Below are 7,622 nucleotides of genomic sequence, written 5' to 3'. Positions count from 1 at the left end.
AATTACCTAACCTTGTCGTCCATCACTACCACATCTAATGCTCAGCAAGATGATATTCTAGTTTTCAATATAAATAACCAAATTGGTAGTACTCATCGAGATGATGAAGATAAATTATATACAAATTCAAGTAGCACTTCTTGTCACGTTACTTTTGCTTCCCCATCATATTTGGCAAATGTGTGATAGATGGAGAGTGTCAAGGTTCAGCTATTACTGAAGTTTTGGAAAAAGATTGTTTTAACTACTGATCCAAGCTCAAAGTATGATCTCAAGATATGATACACACTGTACAGAACCACACTACACTAACTGTTCTATTCGATGAAAGGTTCTGGAAGCTTCTCGATTGTTAGTCAGTTAGCAATAACACGTTGTTAGAGGTTGTTAGACAAATGGTTAGTCAGTTATGATGAGCTTTCACTAAGCTTGAAATGAGCTCACTATCTTAGCTCAAGTATATAAATAGATACAATGATTTAATGTACAGAAGATGAAGAATAAAATTCCCAACTGCACTCTCTCCTTTCTTCTTCCTTATTCATGGATTATCAAGTTGTAATGCTTAAATTTCACATGGTATCAGAGATATGAGCTCAATACTGAGAGTATTTCAATCCTTTTTCCTCATATTCTCAGAGAATTCTTAAGACCTCTGTATGTTCTCAATTTTTGGTTCTTCCATCTCTGCAAGTTTGGTCGATTTTGCAGTTTAATTTCTTCATTCAAGGCACCTAAAATTGATCAAAGCGATCCACTCTTCATTGGTTCTTTAGATATTTCAAGCATTGTACTCATTCCAATCAAATTAACTGATTTAGAAAACTATAGTCTTTGGAGTCGATCTATGCGAATTGCTCTCTTAGGGAAGAGAAAGTATGGCTTTGTCACTGAATCTTGCAACAAGGAGTCATACAGAGAGGAACTCCATGAACAGTGAGAAAGATGCAACGTTATTGTCCTCTCATGGATTATGAACATTGTGAGTGAAAGCTTACTATCTAGGATCGTATATGCTACAAATGCTTGTGCTGCCTAGGATGATTTAAAGGAAAGGTATGACAAAGTGAATTATATGTGCACATATCAATTGCATTGTGAAATCAATATGCATTCTCAAGGTACTGATTCAATCTCAGCTTATTTTACTAAGTTGAAAACCTTGTGGAGTGAGTATGATGTTCTGGTTCCTAATCCTAGCTGTGATTGCCCTAAGTCCAAAGAGTACTTAGATCATATGTGTCAACTGAGACTTCTACAATTTTTGAGTGGATTGAATGAGTCCTAAGATCAAGATAGGAGACAAATCTTACTCAAGGGAGTAACTCCTACTCTCAATCAAGCTTATGCCATGTTCGTAGAGGATGAGATACAATACTCAGCATGTATGCTTGCTGTGCACGATAGATCAGAACATCTTGCTATGTAGGTGAATCACAATTATGGTTATGGACAGGGGAACACAAATTACAAGAGTAGAAAGATGTCCTCTTTGTTCCAGATTTTAGACTAAAGTTTTCAAATCAAACAAAAAAAAGAGGAAGAAGGAAAATGAGCACCAAAGTTTTCCTTTTCAAAGATTATGGGCTCAGCAAAAATCAAAATTTTTGGTGGACTTTTTGTGATTAAAGTGTGTTTGGTTGAATTTCACGTGAAGAGAGGATTTTTAGGATTGTCTTGGTCATATTCCTGATGTTTCTATTGTTTGATTATTAAAAAGGGAGAGTTGTAAGGTGAGCTGGGCAAGGGGGTTGGTTTGGGCTAGTAAAATGAGTTTTGGGGCGGGTCTTGCTACATTTTAAAGGGCTAAATTTAATTAAAGAATTTGGCCCAATTGGATCAATGAATTTATCTAATTCTCGTCGATCCATTTCAACTTGATTAATTCATCGATGCTTATTAATTTTCTCAAAAATTAATATATATCTATATATATATATATATACATAATTAAATAAAAAATAGTAAATATTGCAAAAAAATATATAATAATATAGTAAATATTATGTTAATATGCTAACATATGTTTGTTTATTCATTTTTTAAAAAATAAAATAAAATAGTGAAATGATAATTTAAAATATATTTATTTATTTTTTATTAAATTTGTGAGACGCGATATTAGTAAAAAAAATATCATTTTCAAACTATTTACATTGAAACATATTTTGAAGAAGAAAAAAGAAAAAAAAATTCAAAAATTCTAAGCATCGAGAAATTAATTATATGAAAAGGAGAGCCAGAATTGGGTGTCAACAATAGTACTGATCATGTAGGACCAAACCAAGGCAGATTCATTATAGAAGCTATTGTTCCCAATTGCAGACTGTGGCACCAAAGACTTGGGAACCAGCTCCTCAGGTTTTAAGAGACATTTTGATGAATCACAGTGATGTAAAAATGGTGAATAAATGCACTATATGTCCACTAGCTAAACAGTCAAGAATGTCATTTCCCATAAGTACTACTAAATGTTCTGCATGTTTTAAACTTGTACACATGGATTTGTGGGGTCCTTATAGAACATCTACATTTGATAATGTGTTATTTCTTGACTATAGTGGATGACTATAGTAGATATAAGTGGGTTCATCTGTTGTTGCAACAAAATCTCAGACCATAGTAGCTATTAAGACATTCATATCCATGATTAGAACACAGTTTGGAGTGGTGATAAAGGCTATTAGATCTGATAATGGGACTGAATTGATAATCAATGTCACACATTATTTCAGTCTCTAGGTATTCTACATCAGACTAGCTGTCCTCACTCTCCACAAAAAAATTGAGTGGTTGAGAGGAAGCACAAGAACATATTAAATATAGCTAGAGCTCTTAAGTTTCAGTCCCACTTGCCCATCAAGTATTAGGGATTATGTGTGAAAGTTGCAGTATATATTATGAACAGGTTACCAACCTCAGTCTTGAGTTGTAAGAGCCCATGTCAGTTGTTAGTCTCCAAGGATCCCAAGCTATCTCATTTGAGGGTGTTTGGATGTCTGTGTTATGTGACTGTTGTCCCTAGAGGTGACAAGTTCTCTGAAAGAGCTAAACCTATCATGTTAGTAGGATATTTAGAGTCTCAAAAGGGTTACTTGCTACTAGACATCCACACAAAAAGACTAATAGTGAGTAGGGAAGTTGTGTTTTATGAAGATTCATTCCCCTTTGATCCATCACAAGCAAAATTACAGCATCCAAATGCTTCCAAAACTGATGAAGACATCAATAACTTCCTGGTATCCATAGATAATGAAGTTGGTACTGATGTTCCTTTAGAAGATATTCATATTGATGATGATGATTTTTCTGATGCTGCACCACCTGATGTACCTTTCTCTGATGCAAATATTGAAGTTCATTGCCAAGCTGAACCTTCTCTGACTTAAGCTTCTTTTGATGTTGCAGTACCTGTTTCACCCGATACCACTCATGAAGAAACATATCAAGATGACTGTTCCCTATCTCAACCCTCTTCCAGTAGACCAACAAGAACAAGTAGGCCACCTGTGCAGATGCATGATTATGTTGAAACTTCAAAAACCGAGAGATGCAAGCATCCCTTAGCCAATAACCTATCTTACAGTAAACTGAAACCTGCATATTAGTGGTACTTGTTAAAGTTCTTCACTTTGACTGATCCTCAACACTTTAAAAAATCTATAAAATATGAAATATGGGTGGAAACTATGAAGTTAAAAATCCAAGCATAGAAGGCCAATAACACATGGACCATTGTTGACCTGCCCAAAGAAAAGAACATTGTTGGTTCCAAATGGATATACAAGATTAAATATCTTGCAAATGGTAAAGTGGAAAGGTTCAAAGCAAGATTAGTGGACAAGGGATATAGCCAACAAGAAGGGCTAGATTATCATGAAACATATTCATCGGTGGCAAAAATGGTTACTGTCAGGAGTGTGATTGTTGTACCAGTATTTAGAGGATGGCCTGTTTATCAAATGGATGTCTATAATGCATTTTTACAAAGGGATCTTGAAGAGAAAGTGTTTATGGAACTTCCAGAAGGTTTCAGAAGCCAAGGAGAGCACAAATTTTGCAAGTTGCTCAAATCCTTGTATAGCCTCAAGCAGGCTTCCAGACAAGAGTGTTTATGACTACTATCTCTTCATTCTACGTTAAGGTGATGACACAGTAGCAGTTCTTGTATATGTTGATGACCTACTCCTTACTAAAAGTAATGCAGCATTGATTGATGCAACAAAAGCCAAGTTACATCAGCATTTCAAGATGACGAACTTGGGAAATCTCAAATACTTCTTTGGTATTGAAGTCCTCAGATCCACTTTAGGGGTGATATTAAACAAAAAGAAGTATTTCCTAGAATTAATTTTAGATACTGGTCTTAGTGGTTCAAAACCTGCAATCACTCTCTTAGAATCCTATATAAGGTTAACATCACGTGAGTATGATCAAGCCACAGGTGCACAAGGTGATAATTTGTTGTCTGATGCTTCTTCTTATCAAAGAATAGTAGGTAAACTCATGTATGGAACTATTACAAGATCAAATATTAGTTTTGAAGTCCACACTCTCAGCCAGTTTATGCAACATCCCAAGAGATCACACTAGGAGGCTGCTATCAGGGTAGTTAGGTACCTCAAAGGCTCTATTGGTCAAGGAATTTGGGTAAAGGCTGAGCATTCTACCACTATAACTTGCTGGTGTGACTTAGATTGGTCTGCTTGTCCCAACACCAGGTGATCCGTTACTGGCTACGAAGTTTATTTTGGTGAATCTTTAATTTCTTGGAAGTCCAAGAAACAGTACACTGTTTCCAGGAGCTTTGCTGAAGCTGAGTACAGAAGCATGGCTTCAGTAATTGCAGAGATAACTTGGTTGGTTGGTTTGTTACAGGAACTCAAGGTTCCCATTACCTTGCCTATATCAGTCTTTAGTGACAGCAATTCAACAATTCAATTGGCCAATAATCCTGTGATTCATGAGAGAACAAAACACATAGAGATTGACTGCCATTTCATCAGGGACAAGATCAAAAGTGGACTGACACAAGCTATACATGTTCAGACTCATGACCAGGTGACTGACCCTCTTACCAAGGGACTAAGCCAAGCCTAACATGGTCATTTATTAGGCAAGCTTGGTGTGCTGAATATATTGCACCCTGCAGCTTGAGGGGGCATGTTTTAACTACTGATCCTAGCTTAAAGTATGATCTCAAGATATGATACACACTATACAGAACCACACAACACTAATTGTTCCATTGGATGGAAGGTTCTGGAAGCTTCTCAGTTGTTAGTAAGTTAGCAATAACAAGTTGTTAGAGGTTGTTAGGCAAGTGGTTAGTCAGTTATGATGAGTTGCCACTAAGCTAGAAATGAGCTCACTATCTTAGCTCAAGTATATAAATAGCTGCAATGTTGTAATGTACAGATGATGAAGAATAAAATTCCAACTACTCTCTGTCCTTTCTTCATCCTTGTTCATGGATTATCAAGCTGTAATGCTTGAATTTCACAAAGATTCTTCGAATTCATTTGGATTTGGCGACTACTTTACATGTGCAGATTTAATCTCTAAAGATTCTAGTGGATAATTATCAGAGCTAAAGTTCATGGGCTTGTTTCATCATGAAGGTAAGTCACATCGAAATGGTGGTGATTATGTAGACTGCATATTATCAAATGAATTTGAAAAGAATCTGAATCTGGAGGTGATCTTGACGTATACAGATAATTTCAACACAAATTCATCAGAACCCACAACAATATCTAAACTTTCAAATTCCACAACTAGTCAAGCTGATTTTCTTGAAAAATGGAGGAAGTTTTCGCGCAAAATCTTGGTTAAGTGATTTGGATTCGTCTGGCCAATCTCCAAAAGGATAGCAAATTCAAGAAAAAGTACTGCAAAAGTTGATGACCTTCAAAGAAAAGTAAGTAAAATTCAAAGCTGCAAGAGTACTACTGATACTTCATTTCAGGGATCTCCTCGTCGAATGTTAATATCTTATTATGTTGTCAATTGGTGTGGAAATGATAACAACCAAAGAAGTAGTAGTAGTACTAGAAGAGTTAAGAGGTTGAGGAAGGTGAAAAACTGGAGCAATATTAACTCACCACATGAGGCTTGTTCCCCTATAAAAAGTCCATCCAATGATCATTCTATTGATGTTTGGCGCGAGAAGGCGATTTCTGATGCAATTCTATACTGTAAGTGATCATATGTCAACTGAGCCTGATATTGATCATGGTGATCGTTTTGACCAAAAGAAGCAATTCTAGATGTTAAATTTCATGGTGATCGTTTTGACCAAAATATAAAGTTTCCCGTACAACCCCTACAAAGGTAGAATTTAAATCTTGAAGCATGGGTGTATATATATATATTTGATGTGTGCATTATTATGACATACTTAACCACCAATTCATGATAACTTATAAAGTTGTAGTCCTCCAATAAACATATGGTAATTTGAAGTCTCAATCTCCAACAGTCCTCAAACAACTTTAACCAACTCAATCTTAAAGTACAACAGATAAGAAAGGAGTTTGGAACAAGGTGTTATTTTTAGCAAATATGGTTAAGGAAAATGAGGTGCCTACAAGTTTTGGAATGGAGAGTCAACATGCCGGATGGCTCATCGCAAATTTTAGTGCCAGAGTCCAGGCAAACATGCAAGTTTATCAGTAGATTGCAAGGCATAATTAACTTTTTGATTTTTAACTTTTAAGTCACTTAAAAATAATAATCCAAGCGTCCTATTACGTCGAAGTCATGAAGTGTCGTTGGACTTTCATAATTGATTTAGCTTAATTATATTAATACTCCCTCCATCTCATTTTACTCATCTCAATTTGACATTGCACATTGATTAAGAAAAACAATTTATAACATGGATATTTACCATAGTATCTCTATTAAATGATGATTACATTTTAATTTGGAGATAAAATAATTAATATTAAAGGTCAAAAAGAGAAAAAAAATTATCTTATCTTGATTAATGAAAAATGTCAATTAAAATGAGAAATCAAATTAGAAAATTTGGGACGAGTAAAATGGGACTAGGGAGTATTTATTATTATAACACACATAATTTATTTGTGAGGAAAAAAGAGACTTAAGTATAATATATCTTTTTTAAGAACAAATTGTTCATAAAGCACTTAATATTGAAGTAGACAGTTTTGAAAATTTAAAGGCGGTTGATGTGAAACGTATAAAATGAGCGTTAATTATAATGTTATCCCTACTTAACTTCTTTTCCAAGTAGAACTAGAATATTTTCCAATTGCTTCCTAATACAGTTATACTTAACAAAAATGAGTGTGAATTTACAATATTACCCCTACTTAAATCCTTTTCCAAGTGGAGCTAAGAGAAGATTTCCAATTGCTTCCTTTATAATAAACCAACTCCCCTGCATATCCAAATATGCTTTAAACACCTCTATTCATAAGGTCAAAAATCATGCCCAAATCATAACAATGTTCACTTGAATAATGTTTTTATATTATAGTTACTAGTTTTTCATCAATTTAACCTTCAAAACAACTCTGATTCTTGATTTTAACCCGTATTTCAAAGATTTTACCCGGTAAAGCTCAAAAAGGGTTTTGCTTCGATTTTAACCT

The sequence above is a fragment of the Capsicum annuum genome, unplaced genomic scaffold (genome assembly GCF_002878395.1).
Source record: "Capsicum annuum cultivar UCD-10X-F1 unplaced genomic scaffold, UCD10Xv1.1 ctg3258, whole genome shotgun sequence".
Taxonomy (NCBI): Eukaryota; Viridiplantae; Streptophyta; class Magnoliopsida; order Solanales; family Solanaceae; genus Capsicum; species Capsicum annuum.
Note: the sequence above shows the minus strand (reverse complement) of the source record.